Genomic DNA, 9,630 nt, shown 5'->3' on the forward strand with positions numbered 1-9,630 from the left:
AAGCCTGATTGCCTGAAAATGTCCTTCCCTGCTGGCCCAGGAACCTCTAACTGCCCTCCCCTGTTATCCTGGTCACTCCCAACTGACCTCCCCTGCAGGCCTGGTTACCCCCAACTGCCCTCCCCTGAAGGTTTGGTCACCTCCAATTGCCTTCCCCTGCCAGTCCGGCTACCACTAACTGCCAGCCCCTGATGGCATAGTCACCCCTAACTGCCCTCCCCTGCAGGCCTTGTCCCCCCTTAACTATCCTCCTCTGCTGGCCCACAACTACTCTCCCTTGCCAGTCATCTTGTGGTGGCCACCTTTGACCACATGGAGACGGCCATCTTGTGTGAGGGTCAATTGGCATATTACCTCTTTATTATATAGGATATACCAGTGGTTGGCAAACTCATTAGTCAACAAAGCCAAATATCAACAGTACAGTGATTGAAATTTCTTTTGAGAGCCAAATATGTTAAACTTAAACTTCTTCTTATGCCACTTCTTCAAAATAGACTCGCCCAGGCTGTGGTATTTTGTGGAAGAGCCACACTCAAGGGGCCCGCACTCAAGGGGCCAAAGAGCATCGTGTGGATCACAAGCCAGTTTGCCGATCACGGGAATATATTGAATATTATATATATATATATATATATATATATATATATATATATATATATATATATACACACACACACACACTGAGTGGCCAGATTATTTATTATGATATCTGAATGCTTAATAATCTGGCCACTCAGTGTATATTTTATATAAGAAAAGGCTAATATGCAAATATGCAAAACTCAATCAGGAGTTTAAATAGCAGGCAGGCCGGCCAACTGCCCATGTCCCATACCCTTGGCCAGGCTGGCTGGATCCCACCCATGCACTAATTGATGCATGGGTCCTCTAACACACACACACACACACACACACACACACACACACACTGAGTGTTCAGAGATCATAATAATCTGGCCATGCAGTATATATATATCCTATCTGATAAAATAGTAATATGCAAATTGATCATACATATACCACACTTACCAGCCAATCAGGAGCAAGTATGCAAATTAACACAACCAAGATGGCTGCAGCCACAGAGCGAGCAGGAAGCTTGGGTTCCCCTGCAATAGAGGAAGCCAAGCTTTCTGCACCCTGGCCAGCCCAGGCCTCCACTCAAGGCTACAAAGTTTCAATTATAGAAGATAAATAAATCCCAAATACCAGGGCCTCCAAGTTGGTTGCCAGGGGCATGACTGGCCTGCCAAACCACCACAGGCCCCTCACCCAGGCCAATCCATCCCCAAAGGGAACCCCCACCCTGATCCAGGACACCCTTCAGGGCAAACCAGCTGCCCCCCCACCCATGCACCAGGCTTCTCTCCTATTTAATGAAAGAGTTATATGCAAATTGACCATCACTCCAACACACAAGATGTCTGTCCCTATTTGGTCAAAGATGGCTTCCCCTATGTGGACACAAGATGGCCACCTCAAGATGGCCAGCAGGCCTGGGCAGTTGGGAGGGGTCAGACTAACAGGAGAAGGCAGTTGGAGGCCATCAAGCCTGCAGGGGAAGGGAGTTAGGAGGGTCCAAGCCAGCAGAGGAGGGAAGCTGGGGGAAACTTGGCCTACAGGGGTGGGCATTTGGGGGGACCCAGGCCTGCAGGGGAGAGCAGTTGGAGGGGGACCAGGCCTTCAGGGAAGGGCAGTTAGAGGTGACCAGGCCTTCAGGGGAGGGCAGTTACCTGCAAACAGGCTGGCAGGGGAACAGTTAGGTATCAATCAGGCTGGCAGGAGAGTGGCTAGGGGGTGATCAGGCTGGCAGGCAGAAGTGGTTGGGGGCAATCAGGAAGGCAGGAAGGTGAGCAGTTGGGAGCCAGCAGTCCTGGATTGTGAAAGGGATGTCTGACTCCCCGTTTAGGCCCGATCCCTACTGGGATCGGGCCTAAACGGGGAGTCAGACATCCCTGTAGGGGTCCCAGATTGGAGAGGGTGAAGGCTGGGCTGAGGGGCACACATGCCCCTGTGCACGAATTTTGTGCAGCGGGCCTCTAATATATATTGATATGTGTGTGTGTGTGTGTGTGTGTGTGTGTGTGTGGTGACAGCTAGAGGGAAAGGAGGGTGGGAAAGGGTATGTGAAGATGTGAAGGTGGGTAAATTTGAAAATTGAGGATAGAAAAAGACTGCTTGAGTCAATGGGTATATGATGTAGTGTAGGGGTGTCGAACTCAATCAGAGAAGGGGCCAAAATCTAAAATCCAGCCTAAATCGCGGGCCGAATGGTTTACTGAACAGTGATAAACTGTCATTGTGATGGAAACGCAGCGGAGTGCAGTGATGACAGCGCGGTGCGGGCCACATTGCAAGGCCTGGCTGGACGGATTTGGTCCGCAGGCCTTGTGTTTGACACATGTGATGTAGTGTATAGATTATGTTTTGTGGAGCTGTACACTTTAAACCCATATGGTTTTGTGAACCAATAGCACCCTAATAAGTTCAATAAAAATAAAATAAAACTGATGGAAAATGATGTACTCTTCAAAGTCACTGATCATCAGAGAGATACAAACTAAAATGACAATGAGGTATCACCACAAACCTGTCACAATAGCTAGCATGAACAAGTCAACAAATGATAAGTGTTGGCAAGGATGGGAGAAAAGGAAACCCTAGTACACTGCTGATGGGAATGCAGACTGGTGAGGCCACTTTGGAAAACAGTATGGAGTTTCCTCAAAAAATTAAATATAGAAATGCCATTTGATCCACTGACCTGCCAAGAAACCCAAGAACCAGTCAGAAAGAATATATGCATCTCTATGTTTATAACAGCACAATTTCCAAGAGCTAAGATCTGAAAACAGCCCAAGTGCCCATCAGTAGATGAATAGATAAAAAAAAAAGCTGTGGTACATTTACACCATTGAATAGGATCTCTTGCCCTTTGAGACAGCATGGAGGGACCTGGAGAGTATTATGCTAAGTGAAATAAGCCAATCAAAGAAAGACAAGTATCGCATGATATCACTCATATGTAGAATCAAAGAACAAAATAAACTGATGAAGAAAATATATTCAAAGACATTGAAGCATGGAATAGACTAATAAATCTCAATGGTAATGGGTGGGTGGGGTGAGATTAACCAAAGAATATATGTGCATATATTCATAATCCATGGGCACAGACAATAGTGTGGAGAAAGTCTGGGGTGGAGGGTGGGGCAGGTTAGAGGAATAATGGGGGCAATAGAGGACAAATGTAATATTTTCAACAATAAATAAATTTTAATTATAAATTGCAAATATACTTTGATATAGCCAATTCATTTATAAAATGCTTGTACATATGCACAAGGAGACTTATATGAAGATGCTTATAGTTTTATTTATTTTTTATTTTATTATTATTTTTATTAAATTATTATCTGTGTACATATTTTAACATCGCCCCCCCCATACATACCCTTCCTCCCCAGAGTTTTGTGTCCATTGGTTGCACTTATATGCATGTATAAAAGTCCTTCGGTTGCTCTCTTATCTCCCCCAGATCTCCCTACCTTCCCCTCTTTAATTTGACAGTCTGCTTGTTGCTTTACTGTCTTTATATCTGTCTTTTGGTTCATCAATTTATAATGTTCTTTAATACCCATAAATGAGTGAGGTTATGTGGTGTTTCTCTTTCATTGACTGGCTTATTTCACTCAGCATGATGTTCTCTAATTCTATCCAGGTTGCTGCAAATGATGAGAATTCCTTCTTTTTTATGGCAGCATAGTATTCCATTGTGTAGATGTACCATTGTTTTTGGATCCAATCATCTGCTGATGGGCACCTAGGCTGTTTCCAGATTCTAGCTATTGTAGATTGTGCTGCTATGAACATAGGGGTGCATATATCCTTTCTGATTGGTATTTCTAGTTTCTTGGGATATATTCCTAGGAGTGGGATTACTGGGTCAAATGGGAGTTCCATTTTCAGTTTTTTGAGGAAACTCCACAGTGGTTGCACCAGTCTGCATTCCCAGCAGCAGTGCATGAGGGTTCCTTTTTCTCTGCAACCTTGCCAACACTTGTCTTTTGTTGATTTGTTGATGTTGGCTATTTTGACAGGTGTGAGATGGTACCGCATTGTTGTTTTGATTTGCATCTCTCGGATAATTAGTGACTTTGAGCATGTTTTCATGTGCCTCTTGGCCTTCTTTCTGTCTTCTTTTGAAAATATTCTATTTAGGTCCATTGCCCATTTTTTAATTAGATCATTCATCTTCCTTTTATTTAGTTGTATAAGCTGTCTGTAGATAGATCATTCATCTTCCTTTTATTTAGTTGTATAAGCTATCTGTAGATGTTAGAAATTAAACCTTTTTCAGTGATAACATTTGCAAATATGTTCTTGCATACAGTGGGCTTTCTTGTTGTTTGGTTGATAGTTTCTTTTGCTGTAAAAAAGCTTTTTATTTTGATGTAGTCCCATTTGTTTATTTTCTCTTTAGCTTCCATTGCCCTAGGGGAAGTATCATTGAAGAAGTTCTTTTGGCATATGTCTGAGATTTTGCTGCCTGTGGATGCTTCTAGTATTTTTATGGTTTCCCATCTATGTTTAAGTCCTTTATCCATTTTGATTTTATTTTTGTGTATGGTGAAGGTTGGTGATCTAGTTTCATTCTTTTGCATGTATCTATCCAGTTTTCCCAACACCATTTATTGAAGAGACTGTCTTGACTCCATTGTATATTCGTGCCTCCTTTGTCAAATATTAATTGAGCATAGTGATTTGGGTTGATATCTGGGTTCTCCATTTTATTCTATTGATCTATATGTCTGTTCTTGTGCCAGTACCAGGCTGTTTTGAGAACAGTGGCTTTATAATACAGCTTGAAGTCTGGTAGTGAGATCCCTCCTACTTTACTCTTCTTTCTCAGGATTGCTGTGGCTATTCGGGGTCTTTTATTGTTCCAAATGAACTTTTGGAGAGTTCTTTCTAGTTCAGTGAAATATGCCATTGGTATTTTAATAGGGAGTGCATTGAACCTATAGATTGCTTTTGGAATTATGGACATTTTGATGATGTTGATTCTACCAATCCATGAACATGGTATGTTCTTCCATCTGTTTACATCTTCATCTATCTTTTTTTCAGTGTCGTGTAGTTTTCCGCATATAGGTCCTTTACTTCCTCAGTTAAGTTTATTCCTAGGTATCTTAATTTTTTTGGTGCGATGGTAAATGGAATTGCTTTTTTAGTTTCTGTTTCTATGTTCACTATTGGTGTATAGAAATGCCATAGATTTCTTGGCATTAATTTTGTATCCTGCTACATTGCCAAATTCATTAATTAAGACAATTAGTTTTTTAATCGAGTCTTTTGATGTTTTTTTTTTCTTTCATGTACCATATCATCAAATAAGGATAATTTTACTTCTTCTTTTCCAATTTGGATGCCTTTCATTTCCTCTTGTCTAATTGCAATGGCTAGTACTTCCAGTACTATGTCAAAGAGGAGTGGCGATAGTGGGCATCCCTGTCTTGTTCCTGTTCTTGGAGGGAATGGTTTTAGTTTTTGCCCATTGAGTATGATATTGGCTGTGGGTTTATCATATATAGCTTTTATTATGTTGAGGTATGATCCTTGTACTCCCGCTTTGTTGAGAGTGAGAGTTTTTATCAGGAAAGGGTGTTGGATTTTATCAAATGCTTTTTCTGCATCAATTGATATGACTATATGATTTTTATCTTTCAATTTGTTTATGTGATGTATCACGTTTATTGATTTGCGGATATTGTACCATCCTTGCATTCCTGGAATAAATCCTACTTGGTCATGGTGTATGATCTTTGTGATGTTCTTCTGGAGTCGATTTGCTAGAATTTTGTTGAGGATTTTGGCATCTATGTTCATGAGGAATATTGGCCTGTAATTCTCTTTCACTGAGTTGTCTTTATCTGGTATTAGGGTGATGCTGGCTTCATAGAAGGAGTTTGGAAGTGTTCCTTCCTCTTGTATTTTTTGGAATAGTCTGAGGAGGATAGGTTTTAGTTCTTCCTTGAATGTTTAGTAAAACTGTCTTGTGAAGCCATCTGGCCCTGAGCTTTTGTTTGCTGAAAGCTTTTTGATGACTGTTTCAATTTCTTCCCAAGTCACTGGTCTATTGAGGTTTTTAGATTCTTCCTGATTGAGTTTTGGAAGGTTGTATTTTTCTAGGAATATGTCTATTTCCTCCAGGTTGTTCAGTTTGTTGGAATAGAGTTGTTCATGGTATTTTGTAACAGTCCTTTGAATTTTGGCGGGGTGTGTTGTTATTTCACCTCTTTTGTTTCTGATTTTGTTTATTTGGGTCCTCTCTCTTTGTTTCTTTGTTAGCCTGGCTAGAGGTTCATCTATCTTGTTTATCCTTTCAAAGAACCAGCTCTTTGTGTTGTTGATCTTATGTATTGTTTCTTTGGTCTCTATGTCGTTTATCTCCACTCTAATTTTTATTATTTCCTTTCTTCTGCTTACACTGGGCTTTCCTTGTTGCTCTTTTTCTAACTCTTTGAGTTGTAGAGTTAGATAATTTGTTACCATTTTTTTTTTTTTTTTTTTTTTTTTTCGATAGGCTTGTAGGCATATGAACTTCCCTCTCAAAACTGCTTTTGCTGTGTCCATAGATTTTGGATTGTTGTGTTTTCATTGTAATTTGTTGCCAGGATGTTTTTAATTTCTTCCTTGATTTCTCAGGTAACCCAGTCCTTGTTTAATAACATGCTGTTTAGTCTCCATGTGTTTGATTTTTTTGGATTATTTTTATTGTAGTTAATTTTCAGTTTTATGCCACTATGATCCAAGAAGATGCTTGATATGATTTCTATCTTATTGAATTTGAAGAGACTTTGCCTATGTCCCAACATGTGGTCTACCTTTTAGAATGTCCCATGTGCACTTGAGAAGAATGTATATTCTGTGGCTTTGTGGTGGAATGTTCTGAAGGTGTCAATTAATTCCATATGGTCTAATGAGTTATTTAGGATTGAATTTCTTTGCTGATTTTTTTTTTTTTAGATGATTTGTCCAAAGGTGACAGTGGATTACTAAAATCACCTACTATGATTGTATTGCTATTAATCTCTCCCTTAGTGTCCTCCAGCAGTTTTTTTTTCTATGTATTTGGGTGCTCCCGTGTTGGATGCATATATGTTTACCAGGGTTATTTCTTCTTGTTGGATTGTTCCCTTTAGTATTATGAAGTGGCCTTCATTATCTCTTGTTATCTGCTTCACTCTGAGATCTAATTTGTCAGATATAAGTATTGCTACCCCAGCTTTTTTTTAATTTCCATTTGCCTGGAAAACTTTTTTCCAACCCTTCACCCTCAGTCTGTGTGCATATTTTTTTCTGAGGTGGGTTTCTTGTAGACAACAGATGTATGGGTTTTGTTTTCTTATCCAATCTGTTACCCTATGTCTTTTGATTGGAGCATTTAAACCATTTATATTTAAAGTTATTAATGATAGGTACTGATTTGATGCCATTTTTATTCTGTACCCCTGTGTTCCTTCTTTGCTTCCTATTTCTTTATTTTTACAGTAGACCCTTTAGCATTTCTTGCATTGTTGGTTTGGTGGAGATAAATTCCTTTAGTCTTTTTTTGTCTGTGAAGCTCCTGATATCCCCTTCAATTTTGATTGTTAGCCTTGCTGGGTACAGTATTCTTGGATTCAGACCCTTCCTTTGCATGACTTTGTGTATTTTATCCCATTCCTTTCTGGCCTGATGAGTTTCTGTTGAGAAATCAGTTGCTAGTCTGATGGGGGTACCTTTTAATGTAACTTTCTGTCTCTCTCTGACTCCTTGTAAGATTCTTACTTTTCGATGGTGTTTGTGAATTTAATTATAATGTGCTTTGGATTTGGTCTTCTGGGATTCATTTTGCTTGGGACTCTGCGAGCATCTTGGATTTGTGTGGGGTTTTTCTTCTCTATCTCAGGAAAGTTTTCTGTCATTATTTGTTGAAATACATTTTCCATGTCTACCTCAGTTTCCTTTCCTTCCAGAATCCCTATTATTCGAATATTGTTTTGTTTTGTATTGTCCCAAAGTTCCCTTGGGCTCTCCTCCTGCTTTTTATTTTTTTTTTTTCTAGAAGCTGCTCTAATTGGGTGTTTTTTTCCATCTTATCTTCTAGCTCACTGATGTGGTCCTCTGCTTCTTCTAGTCTACTCTTGATGGTTTCTATTGAGTTCTTCATAGTAGCGCTGTCATTTTTCATTTCTTCTTGGTTCATCTTCATTTCCTCTTTCTTCTTTTTTAATATATATATTTTATTGATTTTACACAGAGAGGAATTGAGAGGGATAGAGAGTTAGAAATGTCGACGAGAGAGAAACATCGACCACTTGCCTCTTGCACACCCCCTACTGGGATGTGCCCGCAACCAAGGTGCATGCCTTTGACCGGAATCGAACCCAGGACCTTTCAGTCCGCAGGCCCACACTCTATCCACTGAGCCAAACCAGTCTCGGCTTCATTTCCTCTTGATTCTTCTTCAATTCCTCACTGTTCTTCTTCATTTCTTCTTGGTTATTGTCAAATTTCTCTTCTATCCTTTTTAGCCATCTTATAATCATTGCTCTGAATTTCTGTTCTGGTAGGTTGCTTGCCTATAACTCGTTTACTTCCTTTTCTGGTGATGCTTGCTTTTCTTTCATGTGAGGGCTATTTCTTTGTCTGCCCATGGTCTCTCTTTTCAGGATGTCTGCTTATGTGGTTTTCTTTCTCCTGGGTTGACTTAAAGGCACAAAATACAACACTACCAGGTACAACACAAAAAGCACTGAACAGGAATGTATTTTTGACATTAATAACCTCTAATAAAGGTGATCACTAGAGAAAGGCAAATTAGAGGGTAGGGGAGAAAGAAGAAAGGGAGAGAGAGAGAGAGAGAGAGAGAGAGAGAGAGAGAGAGAGAGAGAGAGAGAGAGAGAGAGAGAGAGAGAGAAAAGAAGAAGAAGAAGAAGAAGAAGAAGAAGAAGAAGAAGAAGAAGAAGACGACTAAGAGAGAAAGGGGAAACAAACTATTTATATATGTGGAGAAAATTCCCATAGAACAACCAGTAATCCCCGCAAATGCCCTCAACAATACTTGGAGATTAATACAAACTACAATACTCACTATTATTAAGCAAGGCTACGATAAACAAAAGTAAAAAATAAATAAAAACAAAGCAATTAAAAAATACTAAGCAACAATAACAACAAAAGAATAAGCATATCAATTTCACTAAATAGCATAAAAATTCTATATAATCAACATTCACGCAAACAATAACAAAAAGGACAGAGAGGACAACAGCTTTTTCTTTCTTTCTTTCTTTTGTTAACTAGTGAAGAGAGTCATATTTATGCACTTGGAGCAGGGGGTTGAAAATTAGGTCTAAAAGTATGGTGAGAATTTTAGCAGGGGGTATACAGAAAGAATAGGGAAAAACTAAATTAGGAAAGGGATAAGATAAACAGGAGATGAAAAAGGTAAAGGTTAGTAAGAGAATGATGGCATAAAGGTCAAGTTGAGATAGGGTTGAATGATGCTATAGTAGAGATTAAAATAGAGTGAAGACTAATCCAAATGTAAAATAAAAAGAAATTAAAATGGTAAGAAAC

This window comes from Pipistrellus kuhlii, unplaced genomic scaffold (assembly GCF_014108245.1).
Source record: "Pipistrellus kuhlii isolate mPipKuh1 unplaced genomic scaffold, mPipKuh1.p scaffold_m20_p_16, whole genome shotgun sequence".
Classification (NCBI taxonomy): Eukaryota; Metazoa; Chordata; class Mammalia; order Chiroptera; family Vespertilionidae; genus Pipistrellus; species Pipistrellus kuhlii.